This window comes from Leopardus geoffroyi, chromosome C3, assembly GCF_018350155.1.
Source record: "Leopardus geoffroyi isolate Oge1 chromosome C3, O.geoffroyi_Oge1_pat1.0, whole genome shotgun sequence".
NCBI classification, from domain to species: Eukaryota; Metazoa; Chordata; class Mammalia; order Carnivora; family Felidae; genus Leopardus; species Leopardus geoffroyi.
The window spans coordinates 30,810,824-30,823,642 of record NC_059338.1 but is presented as its reverse complement, the minus strand read 5'-3'; the positions used below and the strand labels follow the sequence as shown (position 1 = coordinate 30,823,642).

The window sequence follows — 12,819 nt, the reverse complement described above, 5'->3', positions numbered from 1 at the left end:
AATACCATAATACTAACGGCCTTCAACACCCCACTTGTAGCAATGTAGAGATCATCTAAACAGAAAATCAACAAGGAAACAATGGCTTTGAATGACACACTGAACCAGATGGACTTAACAGATATGTTCAGAATATTTCATCCTAAAGCAACAAAATACACATTCTTCTCGAGTGCACATGGAACATTCTCCAGAATAGACCACATACTGGGACACAAATCAGCCCTCAACAATACAAAGGATTGAGTTCATACCATGCATATTTTCAGACCACAATGCTATGAAACTCAAAATAAACCACAAGAAAAAAAATCAGAAAGATAACAAATACTGGGAGGCTAAAGAACATCCTACTAAAGAATTAATGGGCTAACCAAGAAATTAGAGAAGGAAATTAAAAAGTACAAGAAAGCCAATTAAAATGATAACACCACAGCCCAAAACCTCTGGGATGCAGCAAAGGCGGTCATAAGAGGGAAGTATATAGCATCCCAGGCCTTCCTAAAGAAGGAAGAAAGTTCTCAGATACACAACCTAACCTAACACCTCAAAGAGCTGGAAAAAGAACAGCAAATAAAACCCAAAACCAGCAGAAGACAGGAAATAATAAAGATTAGAGCAGAAATTAATGCTATCGAAACCAAACAACAACAAAAAAAAAAAAAACAGTAGAACAGATCAATGAAACCAGGAGCTGGTTCTTTGAAAGAATTAACAAAATTGATAAACCCCTAGCCAGTTTGATCAAAAAAAAAAAAAGGAAAAGACCCAAATAAACCACAAATGAAAGAGAAGAAATCACAAACAATGCTGCAGAAATACAAACAATAATAAGAGAATATTACGAGCAATTATACACCAATAAAATGGGCACTATGGAAGAAATGGACAAATTCCTAGAAACATATAAACTACTAAACTAAAATAGGAAGAAACAGAAAATTTGAACAGACCCATAACCAGTAAAGAAATGGAATTAGTAATCAAATATCTCCCAAAAAACAAGAGCCCAGGGCCAGATGGCTTTACATGGGAATTCTACCAAACGTTTAAAGATGAGTTAACACCTATTCTCTTGAAGCTGTTCCAAACAATAGAAATGGAAGGAAAACTTCCAAACTCTTTCTATGAAGTCAGCATTACCTTGATTCTAAAACCAGACAAAGACCCCACTAAAAAGGAGAACTATAGACAAATTTTCCTGATGAACATGCAAAAATCCTCAACAAGATACTAGCCATCCAGATCCAACAATACATTAAAAGAATTATTCACTATGACCAAGTGGAATTTATACCTGGGATTCTGGGTTGGTTCAATATCTGCAAAACAATCAATGTGATACATCACATTAATAAAAGAAAGGACAACACATGATCCTCTCAATAGATGCAGAGAAAACATTTGAAAAAATACAGCATTCTTTCTTGATAAAAACCCTCAAGAAAGTAGGGATAGAAGGATCATACCTCAAGATCATAAAAGCCATATGAAAGACTCAATGCTAATATCATCCTCAAAGGGGAAAAACTGAGAGCTTTGACCCTATGATTAGGAACACAACAGAGATATCCACTCTCACCAGTGTTATTGAACACAGTATTGAAAGTCTTAGCCTCAGCAATCAGACAACACAAAGGAATAAAAGGCATCCAAATCAGCAAGGAGGAAGTCAAACTTTCACTCTTTGCAAATGACATGATACTCTATATGGAAATCCCAAAAGATTCCGCCAAAAATCTGCAAGAACTGATCCATGAATTCAGCAAAGTCGCAGGATATAAAATCAATGCACAGAAATCAGTTGCATTTCTATATACCAATAATGAAGCAACAGAAAGAGAAATCAAGGAATCGATCCCACTTACAATTGCACCAAACACCATAAAATACCAAGGAATAAACATGACCGAAGAGGTGAAAAATCCATACACTGAAAACCATTGAAAGCTTATGAAAGAAATTGAAAAAGACACACAAAAATGAAACAATATTCCATGCTCATGGATTGGAAGAACAAACATTGTTAAAATGTTGATACTACCCAAAGCAATCTACATATTCAAAGCAATCCCTATCAATATAACACCAGCATTCTTCAGAGCTAAAACAAGCAATCCTAAAATTTGTATGGAACCAGAAAGACCTTGAATAGCCAAAGCAATCTTGAAAAAGAAAACCCAAGCTGGAGGCATCACGATCCCAGACTTCAAGCTGTATTACAAAACTGTAATCATCAAGACAGTATGGTACTAGCACAAAAACAGACACTCAGATCAATGGAACAGAATAGAGAACCCAGAAATGGACCCACAAACGTATGGCCAACTAATCTTTGACAAAGCAGGAAAGAATATCCAATGGAATAAAGACAGTCTCTTCAGCAAGTGAAAACTGGACAGCGACATGCAGAAAAATGAACCTGGGCCACTTTCTCACACCATACACAAAAATAAACTCAAAATGGATGAAAGACCTACACATAAGACTGGAAGCCATCAAAATCCTCAAGGAGAAAGCAGGAAAAAACCTCTTGCACCTTGGCTACAGCAACTTATTACTCAACACGTCTCCAGAGGCAAGGGAAACAAAAGCAAAAATGAACTATTAGGATCTCATCAAAATAAAAATCTTCTGCACAGCGAAGGAAACAATCAGCAAAACTAAAAAGCAACAGATGGAATGGGAGAAGATATTTGCAAATAACATATCAGATAAAGAGTTAGTATCCAAAATCTATAAAGAATTTATCAAACTCAACATCCAAAAAACAATCCAGTGAAGAAATGGGAAAAAGACATGAATAGACACCTCTCCAAAGAAGACATCCGGATGGCCAACTGACACATGAAAAAATGCTCAACATCACTGATTATCAGGGAAATACAAATCAAAACCACAATGAGATACTACCTCACATCTGTCAGAATGGCTAAAATTAACAATTTAGGCAACAACAGATGTTGATGAGGATGTGGAGAAAGAGGATCTCTTTTGCATTGTTGGTGGGAATGCAAGCTGGTGCAGCCACTCTGGAAAACAGTATGGAGGTTCCTCAAAAAATTAAAAATAGAACTACCCTACGACCCAGCAATTGTGTTACTAGGTATTTATCCAATGGATACAGGTGTGCTATTTCAAAGGGGCACATGCACCCCAATATTTATAGCAGCACTATCAACAATAGCCAAAGTATGAAAAGAGCCCAAATGTCCATCAACAGATGAATAGACAAAGAAGATGTGGTATATATATGCAATGGAGTATTACTCGGCAATCAAAAAGTATTAGTTGCCATTTGTAACTATGTGGATGGAACTGGAGGGTATTATGCAAAGGAAAATTAGTCAGAGAAGACAAATATCATATGACTTCACTCAGATGAGGACTTTAAGATACAAAACAGATGACCATAAGGGAAGGGAAGCAAAAATGATATAAAAATAGGGAGGAGGATAAAACATAAAAGACTCTTAAATATAGAGAACAAACAGAGGGTTTCTGAAGGGGTTGTGGGAGAGGAGATGGTCTAAATGGCTAAGGGGCATTAAGGAATCTACTCCTGAAATCACTGTTGCACCATATGCTAACTAGCTTGGATGTAAATTAAACAATAAATAAATTAAAAATTCAATTCAGTTCAATTCATTAAAAACATTATAGACTAATGTTCCTCATGAACATATGTGCAAAATAGTCATCTAAATATTACCAAGTCAAAACCAGTAATATATAAAAATGACAATAAAATAGCAAAGCTTCTTCAACATTTGAAAATTAATCCAAATAATTCCTATTAGTAAAGAAGAAAAGGTATGTGATCATCTCAATTAATACAGAAAAATCATTTGACAAAATTAATTATCCATTCATTATAAAAACTCTCAGCAAAACAGGAATAGAAGAGAATTTCCTAAACTTGATAAAGGGAATCTATAAGAATCTACAACTAATGGCAAAAGACTGAATGCTCCCCACCCCCACAAGATAGGGAACAAGGCAAGAGTGTCCTTTCTCACAACTCCTATTGAAGCTAATACTAGAAGTTCTAGCCAGTGTAAAAAGGAAAGAAAAAGAAAGAAAAAAGGATTCAGATGGCAAAGGAAGAAATAAAACTGTTTCTATTAGCAGACAATATGACTATTGATCAAGAAAATTCCAAATAATCTACAAGACCTTCTAAAACCAATAAGTTTATCTAAGTCACAAAACACAAGATCAATATACAAAAATAAATTGTGTTTCTTATATAATAGCAATTAAATTATAACACAAATTCGTTTTTTAAAGTGTCATATACAATAGCACCAACAGGCAACAAAGAAAGAAAAGAAATACTAAGACACAAATCTAAGACAAAATATATACAGAATCTGTAAGCTGAATACTAAAAAATACTAATAAAATAAACCAAAGAAGACCTGAAAAATGGAGAGATGTATCTGTCCATGGACTGAAAGAATCAATATAATATTGTAATAAAGTACTATATAATATGATACAATATTATAATTGTATTGTCAGTGTGCTACATGATATGGCAAGTGTAATATAATTTTATGACAATTATATAATACTGTAATATAGAATATTGTATCACAATTTGGAACAATATTGTAAAGACTCAAAAGTGACTTATAGATTCATTATATTCTCAGTTAAAATCCAAGCAAGCTGGATTTGTTTGTTTGTCTGTTTGTTGGGGGGAAGTGACAGGCACAGAGACTGTAACACTGATTTTTAAACGTGTTACGTAAAGCCAAAGGAACCAGAAGAGTTCAAAACAATTTTTAGAAAGGGCCAAGTTGAGGATTTCACACTACCCAATTTCAAGACTTAGTATAAAGTGACAGTGACAAAGACCATGTGCTACCATTCAACAGAGAGACACAGTGATGGATAGAAATCCAGAAACAGTCCCATACAGATGGGATTTCAACTGAGTTTTTAAAGAAAAGTACAAAGGCAAAGGCAACTCTTCAGTGCTGAAAAAACTGTGCATTCTTATAAAAAAGAAATAAATCTTGATCTATACCTATATGCAGATGTTTATAGCAACTTCATTCACAACTATCAAAAGTGGATTTCTTCAATTGGTGAATGTATTATAGATAGATAGATAGATAGATAGATAGATAGATAGATAGATATGATAGAGAAAGAGACTAACTGATGAGTACTTCTCAAAAGTGTCAACGTCATGAAACACAAAGACGGATAAAATGCTACAGATTATAGGAGATAAGTAGGCAAAACAACTAAATGCAATGTGAGATGCTAAATTGGATCCTGGAACAAAAGTGGAAAATTGAAATAAAATCTATAGTTTAGTTAATAGTATTGTACTAAGGGTAATTTCCTAGTTTTGGTAATTTTACTACACTTACATAAGATGCTAATATTAGAGGAATCTGGATGAAAGATATGTATAAACTCTATACTATTTGTTCAGCCTTTCTGTAAGATGAAAATTATTTTAAAATAAAAAGTAAATAAATAAATAAATAAATAAATAAACCCATTTAGAATCTGCACTCAGTTTTACTTTAATATTCACTAGATATCAGTACCAGCACAGTTGGCACAGTGATACATACATCTATTCTGAGGAAAGTTTGTTTGATTTGGTAATCAAGTTTTTCTGTATTTTTTCCTGAAAAATAAGGGAAATATTTCCATCTCAAATGAATTGGTATACTGGCCAAATTCAGAGAAAATGATACATATTCTCCCCTCAGGAACATCCAGCATCTAAGGGTAGACAAAACCTTGGGAAATCTTTCAAGGGTTTCCTAAAATCAGACTTTTCTAACGGCATAAATGCTTTAGATAGGGCATTTTTGTGTTTCTTCTCAAAAAGCGTTTTGCTTATTACATTAGGGAACTGAGGGCAAGCTTCTTTTTGGAGAAGTCACACTGTACTTTTACAATATGGCTTACAATAACATCATTGTTGAGATTTACAATCTTAATAGATGCATGGAAGTCTCAATACATTTGATAAAGGTCCTTATGAGACAATATAATGAAGGTATTAACATATTACAATCAGTGTCTATCTTGTACTTATGGGCATACATGAGTACTATTGCAAATACTTTGGTATCCTGGGTATCTTTAGTTAAATCCTCAGAATATTATATAATTCCCGGGATTCAATTTCCTGTGAATGTTCAAGATCACCTAATAGCGATGATGTGCTGACTGCTATGACAGACAGTTAATAAAAATTATGCTAATGACTTTGTGGTACACAATCTCTCTAGGTGGTCTTTATTCTTGTAGAATCTTTAACTCACTTTCTTAAACATTTAAATCATTTTCTACTGTAATTCAACAAAATCTGCTCAAGAATTGGCATCTCTGAGCTGAGCTGCAGATATTCTGAAGCATGCTCTTCTGATATTGGGTTGTCCATTACACCATGTTTTGTAATGTATGAAATGACCAGTATTTCTAATAAGTTACTCCTTCAATTACTCTCCCAAGTATTGATGAGGGTCACTAACCAAAACTTTCTCTGGGGGCGCCTGGGTGGTTCAGTCGGTTAAGCATCCAACTTCAGCTCAGGTCATGATCTCACAGTTTACAAGTTCAAGCCCCCTGTCAGGCCCTGTGCTGACAGCTCAGAGACCTGGAGCCTGCTTTAGATTCTGTGTGTCCCTCTCTCTCTGCCCCTTCCCTGCTTGTGCACTTTCTCTCTCTCTCTCTCTCTCTCTCTCTCTCTCTCTCTCTCTCTCTCTCTCAAAATAAAATAAAACATTAAAAACAAAAAGACAACTTTCTCTGGCTCTTCAAAATGTTACACAGGTTCTCCCCCTGCCCCCTCCCCGCCTCCCACCACCAGAGAGTAGAGCATTCCTACAAAAGCATTGTTTTGGAAGCTGAAAAAGTCTAGGGGGTGTAAGACTGTAGTTTCTGGTGGGTCTACTCTCACTGCTTAGGGCAGGTGCTGCCCCTATAAAGTCTCCCTGAACAACAAATGCTGAACATTATTTTCCACTTTTCACCCTTTTTTATAGAAGCAAAAATCCTCTCTGGATTCCCTTCAGTTACCAAAAAAACAGATACTAGTGTAGGTCTTTTGAAAAAGTGGAGGATAACTGTATTTGGTTGAGTGAAAAAAGATCATCGAAAAATATCAATTTCAAGGTTACATAATAATAATTGGGCAAAGCAGCATTTTTTAAAATCTCCAAAATTAGAACTGCCTATCTCTTATAGGCAGCATTCCCATAAGGTTCTTTTTTTTTTAATGTTTATTTATTTTTGAGAGAGAGACAGAGTGTGAGCGGGGGAGGGCAGAGAAAGAGGGAGACACGGAACCCAAAGCAGGCTCCAGTCTCTGAGCTGTCAGCACAGAGCCCAACACGGGGCTCGAACTCACAGACCGCGAAATCATAACCTGAGCTGAAGTCGGATTCTCAACCGACTGAGCCACCCAGGCGCCCCTCCCATAAGGTTCCTAATAACGATTATGGGATAGGCACAGGGAGAGGTGATGTTGGAGATATTCATCATTTCAATTACATCACAAATGTTTTAAAATCTCAGCTTTAGCAGTTCCCATCAGTAAGCACCATGAAGTACCTCTTTTCAGTGGCTCCTACTTTATCTCCTTTGGAAAGAAAGGACAACTGCATGTGAATCTAGAAAGCAGGGTAGTCCACCCTTCAATGGCTCAGCTGACAGAGCAGCTGACTATAAACTGGGTGTGTACAGAAAGCAGGACAGACCTGAATCAGCTACACACATACCAAATATTTTAAGCAGAGAGTCCCAAAAGTTTCAGAGTGGAGACTTTATTCAATTGTTGGTTTAAATGCAATGAAAAATGTGAGCTTTCTTTTGATCTGTCCCCCATCCATAATACCAGAATACATACTGTGATAGAAAAAGGTTGATTCTGAAGAACAAACAAAATAACTACACTTTTTTGGGCAAAAAATATATCAAGGATAATCACCTCTTAAGAACTTCAAGTCTACGCCGGCAGCAACTCAGAACAATATACTAACAGGGTCTTTGCTCTCAGCCTATATAACAATAATTCTATGACAATAAGAGTGTTAGCGAAAGCAATAATTGTCGACTGTTTGTTATGCCAGGTTGTATCCTGCGCAGTCAGGTCTCCTGGTATATTTACTTAAATTGAAACCCAGAAGTTAACCCAGCAAGGAGAATACATTGTCTTTACAGAGGTAGATTAGGACTGGCATTTACTACACATGTTCAGAAAATAAACTCTAATGATATAATACTGAGCAAAACTTTACTATAAATTCAACTCAAATTGTATTCAATGCAAGAGTCAATTCTGTTTCATTTTCCACATCTTTGTTCTTCACCTAAGTGACAGCCTCTGTTCCCTGGGCTGTTGTTACATCCTCAGTCACCTCATATCTCAAAATGGCTAACCCTGTACCTCTCAGTTTCAGTGAGCATCTTGAATTTTTCAAATGATCTGTCTTCAACAAATGTGTAACATGTGTTAAAAAGAACTTTTCCTTCCCATTTTTAAATCCACACTTATTTGAAGGAGAAATTTACTTTATATATGTGTCTAACTGCTGACTTATTTTATTATTTTTTTTAATGTTTATCTATTTTTGAGAGAGAGAGAGAGAGAGAGAGAGGCAGAGCACGAACAGTGGAGGGGCAGAGACAGAGGGAGACACAGAATCCAAAGCAGGTTCCAGGCTCTGAGCTGTCAGCACAGAGCCCAAGGCGAGACTTGAACTCATGAACCGCGAGATCATGACCTGAGCCGAAGTCAGATGCTTAACCAACTGAGCCACCCAGGTGCCCCTAACTGCTCACAAATCACCAAGGGAAAAACTGGTGGTGGTTATTTGATCATCTTTCTAACCCACTGACACACTTTCAGAAAACTTTTAAAGATATTTTTTTTTTCAACGTTTATTTATTTTTGGGACAGAGAGAGACAGAGCATGAACGGGGGAGGGGCAGAGAGAGAGGGAGACACAGAATCGGAAACAGGCTCCAGGCTCTGAGCCATCAGCCCAGAGCCTGACGCGGGGCTTGAACTCACAGACCGCGAGATCGTGACCTGGCTGAAGTCGGACACTTAACCGACTGCGCCACCCAGGCGCCCCTAAAGATATTTTAATATAAGAAAATTCTTTTTTTCTGATGGTAGCTAATGCAGAACTTCAAATCTCAGCTCATATGTGTATGTATCTGCCCTGTGATTGAAACAACTTCTTAAGTTGGAGACAAGCTTTTACTTAGCCCACAAGGCAATTTCTTTCCTCCACATTTTGTCATCAAATTCTAAAGTGTTTTGCAGAAATACACAGGAAATACCTACTATATCAAGAGCGGACTGATTCAGAAATATGCAGACCTATAATACTCCTTCAGTATGCATTTTAAATGTAGAAACATCTGACCTCTGAACCACTACCAGTTCCAGTCAGAATTCTGAGATAAACAATACTAATCCCCGGTATTTAAAAAATAATGCTGGGTAAACTTAGTACTTAGGAAATGCGAGTGAATTAATGGAATTAACTCAAATATATAACTTGAGTTGAAGCATACTGATGGAGGCACCTTAACTAGATGTCACACATAATATCTAGGTGCCCCATTTCTGAGCCTTCTTAAATGACCTGCTATTTTTACCAGAGCTGGGATTTTCTACCTTTAATATAATAGCAAAATAACAATTCAGCATGTTCCCAGAGTAAAAACAAGGATTGTGCTGATATTATATTTACAACTACATCTTCCCCCGTGTTCTTCTTTTATCTCTTCCTCTGCTCGGGGTCTTTTATCAGTCAGTCAGCTAAGGTCAGACTCACCTCAATGGCTCAGCACACCAGTCTTGTTCCCATTACATTTGGAAGCAGAAAATCTGAATCTTTACAATGCTGACCTTATTGTTTTACAAGCTATTGATTATGGCTATCAAGTTCCAACAGTTCACTAGGGTCAGTCTCTGGAAAAGAACAGGCAGAAAGAGAAGCCACATTCCTCTTCTTCCAACTGCACTGACTTCTCCATTAGTTAGATTTTGGTGTAATTAGAATGAATCACTGCAAGACGCGGCTGCTGTCTATTCTATACCGCCACTCTTGATTCACCTAGATTTTTGGCCATACATCAGAGTACACATCTGGTATGTAATGAGGAATGTACAGAGTGGAAAGGGGAGGTCAGCGAGAAGTGAATGGGTCCTCTATAGGAATGAATATAGAGTTACTGACACGCAAATAAATGGCATGTATCACAATCCACAACACTTAGGAAGTGTAAATCTCATATTTGACATACCCTTTGGCAAGAGATAGACTGTATGAATCTTTTTCACATCACTAGAGCAGTTTTATACAAGGATACCCTGTCCTGACATAACTCTCAACCTCAAAATGCTTTCCTTATCTATCAGGAATATATTTTTTCACTGTAAGTTTTTCAATGTGTTATACCTTTAACACAATAATCATTAAACCACAGCATTTTTGTTTCATATGTAATTCTCTCCCTAGACTGCTTTTGTTCTAATCTTATGATTTTTTAAAATAATATTATTATTTACTTGAATGCTTACAACATTCTAGACATGGTGTTAGGTGATTTACAGAATTACCTCATTTAACCTTAAGAATCCTATGAGGTAGAATTGTATTATCTCATTCATGGGTGAGATGGCTGAGGCAAAATGAGATTAAATACTTTGCTCATAGCTACACAAACAGAACTAGAGTTCCAACCCAGGAAATATATCTCTAAGCCTGAGCTTACCCACTGTACCATATTGCCTTCTTTTCATTAGCTGAACACATGAATGAACTAACCAACTACCCACCCACCAACTCTGTGTCTGCCTCTTTGCTTGGTGCTGGGAATACAAAGGTGAATCTGTCGTTGTCCCTTAACTATATTGCAGAAAAATAGCACGTGCCAAATAGTTTCATTACAACGGTATAATTATAATAAAACAGCTAATATTTATTGCTCATTATGTGCCAGACACTAATTGAAATGCCTTACCTACTTTATCTAACACAAGCCTAACAATTCACCTAGGTAGGCACTATTGTTATCCCTACTTTATAGATAAGAAAAACAAAAGAGAGGAAAATGTAGTTGCTTGGTCAAGGACAGCCAAAGATCAAGGGGTGAGTGTGAGATACAAAGTAAAGTCGAAAGTGCCACAAGACATAGAGATGAGGGGCTAGATTTCATAGAACAGATGGGAAAAATCAGCGAAAACTTCATGGCAGAGACAGCATTCGATCTAAACTGTAAATTCTTAGAGGAGGTAAGAGGGTGAGCTCAGAGATAGAAAAATACAGAGCAAATACGGAGAACAGCAAATACCGCAGAGGAAACTGTAACTGAGAGCAGTAATAAATAAAGATGCTATGCATATTTTGATTCTCATGGCATTTTTAAATTAATATTATTAAATAATATAATGGCAAATAGGCTACGGAATTTAACCTGCAATTCACCTGTGAAAACCGAGGCAAACATGCCATTAAAAACTGTTGCACACACTTTCCATGTTAGACCTGGATTCTAGTGTATACTATAATGACATGGCACCCAGTGTCTTCCAGTCATTGTCTCTGTCACTGGTATGATCTCAGGAAAGATTTTCTCACCGCAGTGTTTGTCAAGCACTGGATCAGTCCAGGGTCCAATGAAGCAAACAGCACAGTCATAATGGGTTGATTTGAGGACGGTTTGTTTTCATAGAGACTATACAAACTTGTGGATGGAGTACAGAGGGAGCCCAAGGAATGATGCAGGAATCTGGGACCAGTAGTAATGGAGTCTTTCCTCCCCTCAGCTTACAGGCTTGAGGAGACGGAGAGGAGAGACCCAGAATGTGAGAGAATCAGTAGAGAAGGTGGCCTTGAAGTCAGCAATGACCTTCAGTGGAAGAAAACAGCCAGTGTGAGAAAACCTTGAAGGGAGCCATGAGAATAAATGTCTTAATTTCCTTTAAATCTTAGGGTGGGTGGATGGGATTTCCCATTGGCCTAAGCCAACCAGAAGACAGAGGGCATGAGCACCACAGAAGTAGTCCGTATAAGTCACAGGGCAAAGAAGGGTTATGGAGGCACCCGGAGGGGCAAAAGTAAAATACTGAGTACCTGTATATAAAAATGTGCTCTGCACATATATAAGGACTGCAAATTTTTCAGGAATAGTGGTTTGAATAACTATTGAAGTTTGAGGAGATGCTCCTGGTTTATACTGAATCTTTTAGATCATTATAGAAGATCTCCTGAACTTAGTGACTACCTTAACAATGGATTTCTTATGCTTTCATAGTAAATATACACTTCAGGCACTAAGATATTCAAGTAATTATGTTGTAACTCTTTTTTTTTAATTTTTATTTATTTTTGAGAGAGAGAGAGAGAGAGAGACAGAGAGAGAGAGAGAGAATGAGCGGGGGAGGGGCAGAGAGAGAGGCAGATACAGGCTCTGAGCTGTGAGATTCCAGGCTCGGAGCTGTCAGCACAGCCCCCCGAAGCGGAGCTCAAACTCACAAACCATGAGATCGTGACCTGAGCTGAAATCAGACGCTCAACCAACTGAGCCACCCAGGTACCCCTTATGTTATAACTCTTGATTCAGACAAAAGAAACTCCAAGAAACATCATGTGATATTTATTTTAATGCCTGAGGCTTTTTGAAATAGGTATAGAGTTTTTCATGAAAACCTCCATTTAGGTCGGTGGTTTGTAAATGTAGCTACACAGTGAAATTACCTGGAGAGATCTGAAAAGACTAATGCCTGGTATCCACCCCAGAGACCCTGTTCTGTCTGGCCTG

At 37.1% G+C, this 12,819-nt stretch overlaps 1 long non-coding RNA gene across 1 annotated transcript in view; it reads right to left on the bottom strand.

Moving 5' to 3' along the window:
• LOC123586940 overlaps window positions 1-12,819 on the bottom strand; it is a 191,109-nt gene that overhangs the window by 110,051 nt on the left and 68,239 nt on the right. The gene's annotated exons all lie outside the window — the stretch shown is intronic.